This window comes from Quercus lobata, chromosome 10, assembly GCF_001633185.2.
Source record: "Quercus lobata isolate SW786 chromosome 10, ValleyOak3.0 Primary Assembly, whole genome shotgun sequence".
Lineage (NCBI taxonomy): Eukaryota > Viridiplantae > Streptophyta > Magnoliopsida > Fagales > Fagaceae > Quercus > Quercus lobata.
In genome coordinates this window covers 55799942-55811143 of record NC_044913.1, presented here as the reverse complement: position 1 = coordinate 55811143, position 11202 = coordinate 55799942, and the positions used below count along the sequence as shown (strand labels likewise).

At 34.9% G+C, this 11202-nt stretch overlaps 1 pseudogene; it reads left to right on the top strand.

Annotated features, from left to right (window-relative positions):
- Window positions 1–3996: 3996 nt before the first annotated feature.
- Window positions 3997–8533, top strand: LOC115965023 (annotated as a pseudogene).
- The last annotated feature ends 2669 nt before the right edge of the window (window positions 8534–11202 follow it).

Below are 11202 nucleotides of genomic sequence, written 5' to 3'. Positions count from 1 at the left end.
CTAATTCCCCCAAAACCAAGGCCTCATGCCATAGCCAAGGGGTTAGTTCCCCCAACTACTTATCAAAATCAAGTTTTGGACAGAACCAAGGTATTGCATGGTCCTCGGACTCAAACCTATGGGGAAACCAACTACTTATCAAAATCAAGTTTTGGACAGAACCAAGGTATTGCATGGTCCTCGGACTCAAACCTATGGGGAAACCAACTACTTATCAAAATCAAGTTTGGACAGAACCAAGGTATTGCATGGTCCTCGGACTCAAACCTATGGGGAAACCAACTACTTATCAAAATCAAGTTTTGGACAGAACCAAGGTATTGCATGGTCCTCAGACTCAAACCTATGGGGAAACCAACTACTTATCAAAATCAAGTTTTGGACAGAACCAATGTATTGCATGGTCCTCGGACTCAAACCTATGGGGAAACCAACTACTTATCAAAATCAAGTTTTGGACAGAACCAATGTATTGCATGGTCCTCGGACTCAAACCTATGGGGAAACCAACTACTTATCAAAATCAAGTTTTCAGAACCAAGGGTATGTATTGGTCTCGGACTCAAACCTATGGGGAAACCAACTACTTATCAAAATCAAGTTTTGGACAGAACCAAGGTATTGCATGGTCCTCGGACTCAAACCTATGAGGAAACCAACTACTTATCAAAATCAAGTTTTGGACAGAACCAAGGTATTGCATGGTCCTCAGACTCAAACCTATGGGGAAACCAACTACTTATCAAAATCAAGTTTTGGACAGAACCAAAGTATTGCATGGTCCTCAGACTCAAACCTATGGAAAGGTCGACTACTTAATAAAAATTCTAAGTTGCTCAATCCTCGGATCAAATACCAGAGGAGGTTAAAGCTATGAAAGTTATTAGGAAGATGGCGGAGCACCTTGTTACTCAGCAACCTGTGGGGGCTATTCATTTTTGGGGTATATGTCTTCGGATGATTACCTCTTACACCGCACCGAGCATTCAGCTATCATCTCGGCTATTCTGGGGTATGTATCTTTTTCTCAAGTCGGCATTATTGTGCCAGGCCACTCTGTTAAGTTCATAATAATATCTTTTTCTTAGCAAGGGCTTCGACCCTAAGTATCATTGGTTCAAGTTAGCATTATTGTGCCGAATAGCTCTCATAAGTTCATAATAACGTCTTTTTTCTTAGTAAGGGATCTCGGCCCTAAGTATTGTTTTCTCAGGTCGGCGTCATTATGCCAGACAGCTCTAATAAGCTCATTATAAATATCTTTTTCTATTTTTCTTAGTAAGGATTTTCGCCCAAAGTATCATTTGTTTAAATCGGCACTATTTTGCCGGATAGTTTCAATAAGCACAGAGCAAGATTTTTCTTTTTAACTGGGATTTTGGCCCTAAGCGTCGTTCAAAGTATAGAAATAAAAAAGAAGTCACAAAGTAGCTCGTCTATTTACGACATATCCATTCCAAAAATAAGAGATAGAACATACGAGATGAAGCAATGATGATTTTTTATTAATAGAAAGGGGCATTACAATGTACAAAGAAGGGCTTAAACAAGCCTATATAGAAAACGAGTTACTAAAACAATAAAAAAAAAAAAAAAAAAAAAAAAAAAAAAAAAAAACGAATAGCCAGGAATCTTTTTAAGCTCTGCTCCCAAGTCTTTCCAAACTCTGCTCCATTAGCATCCATATTGAGAGGAGGACCTTCCATGGTGGGAGAGGAGAAGAAGAGGAAGAAGGAAAAGCACCAGAATGGATCTGGTGGTGGAAAGAAGAAGAAAGAGAGGCAAAAGGAGGCACCAGTGAACGAAGAGAGGAAGAAGCAGGGACACTTAGTCCCTGCGTCAGTCCTGACTCCTAACACGCTGGTGCCATGTTAGCTATGCTCATGAGAGAGCAGCTGGTACTGATAATGGGTGACTCCAGCTCAGTCGCGCCAAAAGTTTGATGCGACGAGCCCCTGCTTCGGATTTTGACTGAAAGGAGGATGAGAGGTATCTTGAGTCTCTCCCATCCCTGCCCTGACCGAGCCATTTGGAGCTTCGTAAGAGCGTAGCGTTTCTGGGAAGGGTATGGTCTCTTCATTCCCATTCTTATCTTGGACTTATCACGATTCGAGGTGTAAGCAAGTGGGTAAGGGAAACTCTGGGGGAGGCTAAGGATTTTCAAACTTCAAAAGGATTGAAAGGGTTCTGTGTAAGAGAGGTAACCTCTTGCTTTCCATCTTATATGAAGGGCAAAACGGGAGGCATCTAATCTATCCATATTTCCAAGAAAATCGGTAAACAAGAATATATTCGTTCCACTTCCCCACACCGTCAATAACTGTCGAATTTAAATGGTCTCGTAAAGGGAAATCATTAAAGGCGCGTTTCGGATAATCAACCGGCAGGAACGCATTATGAGTGAATTCAGGGGAATGTCTCGTAGCCCGGTATGTTTCCTGGGTAGACGAAGAGACACCAACATTAATAAAGGACAGAGTTAAACGAGCTGTAATAAAGGTTTGGCATTACCAAAACCCTCCTCTCCAACCAAGAGGTCGGACAGCAGGATTTTGAGGGGCTATTGTGGGGCCTAATAATTTGTGGCCCTGGCCCATTTATCCATTGGGGCCCAAGGTCCGTGCCGAGGAAGGTTATAGCCCAGGCTCGGTAATACAAGTACAAAATAGTCTTGGAATATAACTGAGGACGATTCAGTCCTCGGCATGTCCGAGGTCTCCCTGGAAGGAAGGGCAGAAGCGGTACAGAAATAGTTTGGGAAAAAAAATCTAAAAATATCTAGGTCAATAGATAAGGGTACGCTGGATAGTGTAACGACTAAGGACAAATGGAAAGCTGCCCTTACTGACATTCAATACTCTGCACCTGACAGAGCCATATTCTTCAGCTTTTACAACCACCCCCAACCACTCCGGATATGGGCTGATGGGATAAGTATCAGTCTTGGAAAAGTCGATCCTACACGTAGACGAAGGATAAGGAACACATGCTAATATAAAAGGAAAAGTAAGCAATCCAGAGCAGGGGCTGGGAAAAATGGCCAAAAACCAGAGCCTCCCAGCCCGCCTCCAGGAGAAAGACTCCCAGGGTGAATACGATTTAAATTATGTATGAACACCACGAAAAACCCGCCGTCTGGTGACTAAGGCCTAGCCTTTCAAACCCACGCTCTATAAATCATATTGTTTGGGCATTTTTACGTGCGAACCCAACCCTGTTACGGGTCGTTACAAATCGCGTCCTTACATTGGTATTATTCATGGGTCTCACTGTACTATTTCAGCTAACTTTTACCTTTATCTACAGTACTTTTAGAAAAAGTTTTCAATTTCAGCAAAATAAGCGAATTCCAAACAGACCCTAAATTTGCCTTATAAATTCCACAAATTTATTTAGATCACTAGAATGATGACGTGTTCTTTTGTCAAAGCCTATATGTGAAAACATCTAATAATTATCATACTTAATTATAACTCACAAAAATGTCATGTGTCAATAATAATAAAACCATAAATTTCACCATCTATTAAAAAATCCTTAAAGAATATTACTTAAAATTTCTACTATTACCTCCTTTAAATACTCTACATACATACATACATTTATATATATATATATATATATATATATATATATATATCTTAGAAAATAATACCCACTTTGTAAAACCCATAAACTAAAAGGAATAAGAAAAGGGGAAATATATATATATCCCCTTTTCTTATTCCTTTTAGTTTATGGGTTTTACAAAGTGGGTATTATTTTCTATGACATGCAGAAGCCATACCATTGATTTAAATGAAAATACAACCTCAATTAGTGCAAATATATGTCATAAGAAATTACATCTCACTAATGGACCGAATGGAGTCCTGTGGGTCCCGTCCATCATATAGTTGACCTCTCAACTATTCTTGTTCCTAAATCCAATTGCCGACCATAATATATAGACCTCCTCTTGAAGCTTGCCTTTGCATGTGAAGGTGAAAACCACAGATGGAGTATTTGGACAAAGAGAACATGGCCGATGTTGATCAGAAGCAAGAGAAAATAGAGGATGAAAGGAAAATCATGAGGAAGAAGAAGAAGAAGCTTGGAGGAATCAAAACAATGCCATTCATCTTTGGTATGTTCGCAAATTCCTGTTCTTGTCGTACAACTGTCTTTTCCTATTGTTGTTTTTGTCTGGGATTGACAATGTTTTCAAGGAACTCTCAGCTAGGGAGATATCCAATTAGAGCTTCTTGGTTCTTCTTTTCAAATCAAAACACCATTTTATTCTTGTGTTTGAGTATCTATAAGCTACCATCTCAAAATATACATATGAGCTAAGTTAGAATAATGATTAAATAGTTAAATTTGTTTTTTCTTTTTATCAGGTTTTAGAACAAATGGTAATTTCATCATGTTATTACCGTATGTATCAGATTAGATGATCCTTGTTAAAGTTGTGTGATGGTATGTGATAATTGAATGATGAGCAAGACCATGAAAAAGAGAGCACACATAAAGGTTTACGTGGTTCAACTTGACAGCTTATGTCCACAATGAAAAAGCCCTTGATAGCTGCATATTAATATTAAGCATTTGTGCTACAATGAACCCAATATAGGGTTTATATGGGTTTATATACTAGAAAATATTTGACTAATCTTAGGCTAACCATAAACTAAGATAAGGTTAATATATATGTTCTACAAGTGCATAAGCGTAGAATTGGTTTGGGCCACCTAGGTCATAATGTCTAACAATCCTAATATAATTACTAACGCATTGCAACATTATAACTATATATATGGTAAGGATTCTTGATGACAGTCCAACAACCTATTTTAGGGTAGCGATTATTATACACACCCTATTAGACATATTCTTACACACTTGAAATGTATGTGTATAATGAAGTCTATGTGCTTGTATTCTCCTATATGCTAATTTGAGATTTACAACTTTTCCTTTTGGAGCTAAATAAATCTCAAGATATGCACAACTTTGATCCAAATGCAATTAAGCCTCCTTAATAGTAGTGGTCCCAATATTTCACTAAACAAAACTCCCAATCTAGAATTAAGTTTAGTTTTGGCTGTCCCCAATCGTTGAACAAACACAATCAAAAGAAAGTTGGACCACTATAAGTTAAAAGCTGTGTGGAAAAGATTTGACCCACCTATCCAGCGAAAAGAAGAAGGAATTTCGATTCTTCTGTTTGGAAAATAAAAGACCTTCTTTATCCACTGGAAGTGGAAAGCTGTGTGGAAAAGATTTGACCCACCTATCCAGCGAAAAGAAGAAGAAGGAATTTCTATTCTTCTATTTGGAAAATAAAAAACCTTCTTTTTATATATGTATGCTGACTGCTGAGTGCAATAGAAAATTTATTCATTCATAACTTGCATTAGCTTTTTTCTAAGGGCCCCTCGTTTGGCCCACATTTTCCACGATGTTACGAACAAATCAAATTTTATAACTTTTTACAAATTGTTAGAGGTGGAAAATTATTATTAGGGCAATATCACTTACACTGAAACCACAACTGACATTACTTGATTGTTACATTAATCACAATTTACCACTTTATTAGTTATGAAAATTCTTATAGCTTTAGAATTATTAATCAATTTTATTATAAAGAGTTTACAAATTGATAGCGTAATATATAAATATTTATTTTTTTATGATTTATGAAACATTGATCATTTTGTTAAAAAAAATATTTTATATTAAAATTTGTACTCTTAAATAAATTATCACTTTATTAAATTACCAAACAATGATCGAATTTAGGATTTCATGTTCTGAATCTTCTGATATCATGTTAAATTACAGATTTTCCCAAAAAAAAAAAATTTTAATATAATAAGATGGTAAATTTAATTATTCAACTATATATTTCTAACACACTTTTCGTAAAAGCTTTGTACCGCAATATGTATTGACACATGAATATGCATAAATTTCTCATGCTATTTTAATGGTTATTATATTCATGAGCCAAGTACGCTAACTAATGCCCCCTCTGTTTCCCAGCAAATGAGATATGTGACAAATTTGCAGCAGCTGGTTTCAATGCTAACATGATAACGTACCTAACACAAGAGCTTAACATGCCGCTGGTACAAGCCTCCAACACACTCAGCATCTTCACTGGAACTGCCAATTTCATGCCATTGTTTGGTGCTTTAATTGCCGACTCCTTTGCCGGGCGGTTTTGGACTATCATGGCTGGTTCGATTATCTATGAACTGGTAAAAACAGCAATACAATGCTTTACAGGTCTAAAGTCCACTATTTAATGAATCGCTTTTCCTATCCATTATGATGAGTTCATGCTACGTTCCTTAGCTAATCAGAATAATGAAAACTGTGAGAAAATAATTTGGCCCATAATGAGATGGATTATATTAGTGTACAAGATCTGCATCATTGATCATTTAATTTAATTTCACTATTCTTTTTTTGGTAGAAAAATTTGACAATTTTTATGCACACTTGTTCATATGACAGTATAAGCACAACTTCTTTTTGAGTTTTGGTGGACCGAATGTAATCTTATTTTATTTACTCTAACAACAGAGACAACAATTTTTAGTGTTTCTTATGATCATATATTTGGCTTGTGAAAATTTAGAATGTTTATCAATTTCTCATTCTTCATCTTGCAGGGATTGATTAGCATCACCATATCAGCAATTCGGCCAACGCTCCAGCCTCTACCGTGCCCAACTCAAATGAACTGCAAGGAAGCCTCAGCCTTGCAGCATTGGGTCCTCTACGTCTCTCTGCTACTTACATCTCTTGGCTCAGGTGGCATTAGGCCTTGTGTTGTTACCTTTGCTGCAGACCAATTTGACATGACCAAATCAGGGGTAGCAGCTAGAAGTTGGAATTTGTTTAATTGGTACTACTTTAGCATGGGAATGGCAATACTAACTGCCCTAACTATTGTGGTTTACATCCAAGATAATGTGGGTTGGGGCTGGGGTCTTGGAGTTCCAACCATAGCCATGGCCTTGTCAATTATAGTCTTTTTGGTGGGTTCGCATCTTTACAATAGAATCAAACCTCAGGGTAGTCCCTTGGTTAGATTGGCCCAAGTAATTGTTGCAGCTGTGAAGAAGAGGAAAGTAGTACCAGAAGACCCTGCTCTCTTGTATGAAAATAGAGAGCTCGATGCTGCTATTTCTTTGCATGGAAGGCTTCTACACACAAATCAATTCAAGTAATTTAAAACATTCTTTAAGTATAATGTAGAATGTCATTACAGATGCAAAAGATAGAGTGAAGCACATATAATTTGGGATACATACTTCACAAATGCTCATTACTAATATCGTGTGTTTAATAAGTACAAATGTTAGTGAATATGATTCACTTTGCTTCTTCTTAATAAATGACGCCCAACATGTGGAATTTTTAACTGCTTAAATGGGAGGTAGAGAGGTAGAGCAGAGACAAGTTTCAACTTTGGATTACTTGCTTTGATACCATGATAAAATTAACTGTTGTCCCAAAATTTTAAGATGTTAGGAAATGTTGAATTTAATTAATTAACCATTATTTTAGCAAGTATTCATTGAATGATTTAGCTGAGTCCTGTGTATATGATTGCAGGTGGTTTGATAAAGCTGCAGTAGTAACAGATAGCAATGCAACAGATTCAAAGCCACCAAATTTATGGAGGCTTGCCACTGTACATCGAGTCGAGGAATTAAAATGCATTATCCGAATGTTTCCTATATGGGCAGCCGGAATTTTACTTTTTGCCTCATCTTCTCACCTGCATAGCTTCACCATTCAACAAGCTCGCACTATGAATCGTCACCTATCTCACTCCTTTCAAATTCCTCCAGGCTCCTTGTCTATCTTTAGCAACATGACCATGCTCATTGGCCTTGTTCTGTATGAACGTCTCTTTGTACCCTTTGCTCGTCGATTCACAGGAAATCCATCAGGCATCACATGCCTACAAAGAATGGGAGTAGGCTATGTGGTTAACATTCTTGCTACAATTGTTGCATCATTTGTTGAAATCAAGAGGAAAGCAGTGGCTTCTGACCACAACTTATTGGATGATCCAAATGCAATTATTCCTATTACTGTTTTTTGGTTGGCACCTCAGTTTTGCCTACATGGGGTAGCTGAAGTTTTCATGTCGGTGGGGCACATGGAATTTCTTTATAATCAATCACCTGAAAGCATGAGAAGTACTGCTCTAGCACTGTATTGGATAGCAATAGCAATGGGAAACTATGTAGGCACACTGATCGTATCACTAGTTCATAAGCATTCGGGCATGAAAAGCAACTGACTGCCTAATAGGAACCTCAATAGGGGAAGATTGGAATGCTACTACTGGCTTGTTAGTGGCATCCAAGTAATAAATCTCGTATATTATGTGATATGTAGTTGGCTTTATACTAATAAGCCATTGGAAGAGGTTAGTGAAACTTGCAAGGAGGAAGTTGAAGAACTAGATGGTAGGAATGGACATGGAGATGTGGAGCTTGGCCTTGGAAGAAATGAGACAGCTTAGGATTGTTGATAAGGAATATGACTATACACTAGAGTATCATAAATAGGGTTTTTTTTTTTTAATTTAAATTTTCTGATTTTTCAGTTTTTTGATCCTGCAGTTTAAGGGAAATAAGCAGACTAGTTTCAACTTTCAGCCTAGTAATAATATTGTGCAAGCCAACTTCATTAGAACTCCAAAATCCAGTTCAGTAATTCATTCACATAAATAATCTGCACCCAGTTGTAGAAAAAAAACTTAACAAATATTTCTGTGGGCCTTTTTATTGCAAACATGGGTCGTATTTTAAGTATTTAATAAGCCACTAGTTAGAATTGGATTTGTGGGGAAATCAAACCTGAAAGTTATGTGGATGAGTCACTTGTTGGTCGCTATAGTTGTTTTTCTCCTTATTATAAGATCAGGCCGGGCTGGTAGTCAATAATTTTCAAGCAAGATATTTTTTTTTTTTTTTTTTTGGTGATATTTCCACTTACTTGCTTTTTTGGTTATATATTCTTTATAATTTACAAAAATTTAGTAGAATCACCCAGTACCCAACAGCCTTAACTTTTAATTAAAATTGAATTAATAATAAATTCCTTTCACATCAATTGTATTAGTATATATAGAATTATAAAATAAAATAAAAACTTATTTATTTTAAATGAAAAGTACAAGGATAAGAGTGAAAAAATAGTTGTTTAATGGTCACTTGTTGCACGGGCTACTTTTTGAGAGAGGCGGAGAGAAAAAGACATGTTTGATTAAAATATGAAAATTACTTCTTTTTTGGGTTAGACCATGCCTCCCTCGTATGTACAACTCATGAAAAATAGAATATATTCTTCATCTCCATCATTCTCTCATGTCTTTGGGTTCTATTCTATGGCTTTTAAGCTTTGGATATTGTGTGACTTGCTCTAGTAGCAACTAGCAAGCACCACCATGAACAACAGTTGTTTAAGCTATGGAGGCATAACTTACAACGTGGAACAAGAGAATACATGATCCTATAAAAATGTATGTACTCTATTTTCTAACATTGGTATTAGAGCCATATATGCTTGTTTTCACTTTTAGATTAATGATGTCATAATCTCTATTGCTTTGAAAAACAAAATACAATATGCTTGATAAAATTAAAAATTTTGATAATTATAAAATTTTGGATTTTTACTTCAACTAGCAAAGTCTGATTTGTTTGTTTCGCTTTGATTTACTTATTCTTATGTATACGTGATATATTGGCTATTGTTTGATTGGGAAAACAAAATCTGTTTTTGATATTTGATTTGTTATGACTACAAAATTTTATTCATAAGGGTTAGGACCATATGTATGTCATCGGTGCTGTATGGTTCTACAATGTTATCAAATATACTGTTAAGATCTGAAAGAAAGAATTTTTTATTTATTTTATTTTATTTTATTTATCATTAAGGTGGTAGGAATAATAATTCTATGGAACAAAGCGTGGTTATTGTCATCATGTCATACAAAGAACAGAAGGGGGGTGGGGGGGGGTTGTGTCTCTGTTATTATTCGTATGATTACATGATCTTAGAATTGATTGTTCATATATAAAATTCATGTACCTAGACTCAACCCAGGGGATGAAATATGCTGGAATCTATGATTAGAAAAAGAAATTTTATGGATTAATATTTGCACCCAAAACTTTGAGGATTTATGTTTGAACATCAACTAATTACCAAATAAAGTATTTATAAATAAAATACATTTTGGTTTGTTGAAACATGTAATCTGTACATGCGATTATTAGTCGATGTATCATTAAATATTATTTTAATATAGTGGTTTTAAATCTCTTTTTTTTTTTTATCAACTTTTATGTAAAATAAGAATCGAAAAAGACTATGAAAAATCTAAAAAGATTATGATGGATTTAGTGTACCAAACGTGGGTAAGTAGATTCTTCTATAAATATATAAATATATATATATATATATATATATATATTTATATATATTATAAAAGTTGGATTTTAAAAAATTGTAGATACACAAAATGGTAACATGTGTTCCTTCCTATAACAATGACAAGTGTGAAAACATCTAATAATTATCAAACTTAATTATAACTCACCAAAATGCCATGTGTCAACAATAAATGTAAAAAAATGTCATTAAATGTGCATTATTATATATTATAAATGAATAATTACACTCTTCTCCCTTGAAATTTGAAGAAATGACACTCTACCCTAAAGTTGAAGGGAAAAAACATTTCTCCTCTTTGATATCCAATTGACCAGAAGTTGTTAAATTAATATTAAAAATATTATGTATTAACCTAGATTTCCAAAATTATCTTATTTCATAATTAAAATTCATTTTTTTAATTTTTAATTATTAAAGTTTATTTTAAATATTAAATGTGAATTTTGCTTAGTATTTTTTTTTTCTTTTTTCAATAGCTTATGGAGAGATTTGTCGTTACAAGTGTTTTGGTACTTGTTAATTTTGAATTTTTATTTTTTTTTATTTTTTATTTTTTTACTAACTATTGTTAAGTTTTTGTAAAGAAATTCTTATAAAAATTTAGAATATTTCATTTCAAATATAAACAAAAGGACGGAGTGTTAATTTCTTCAAACCTTAAGAGAGGGATGCGTTTTTTTCTTCAAGTTTGGGGTGGAGTGTTATTCTCTCAAATCTTAAGGAATA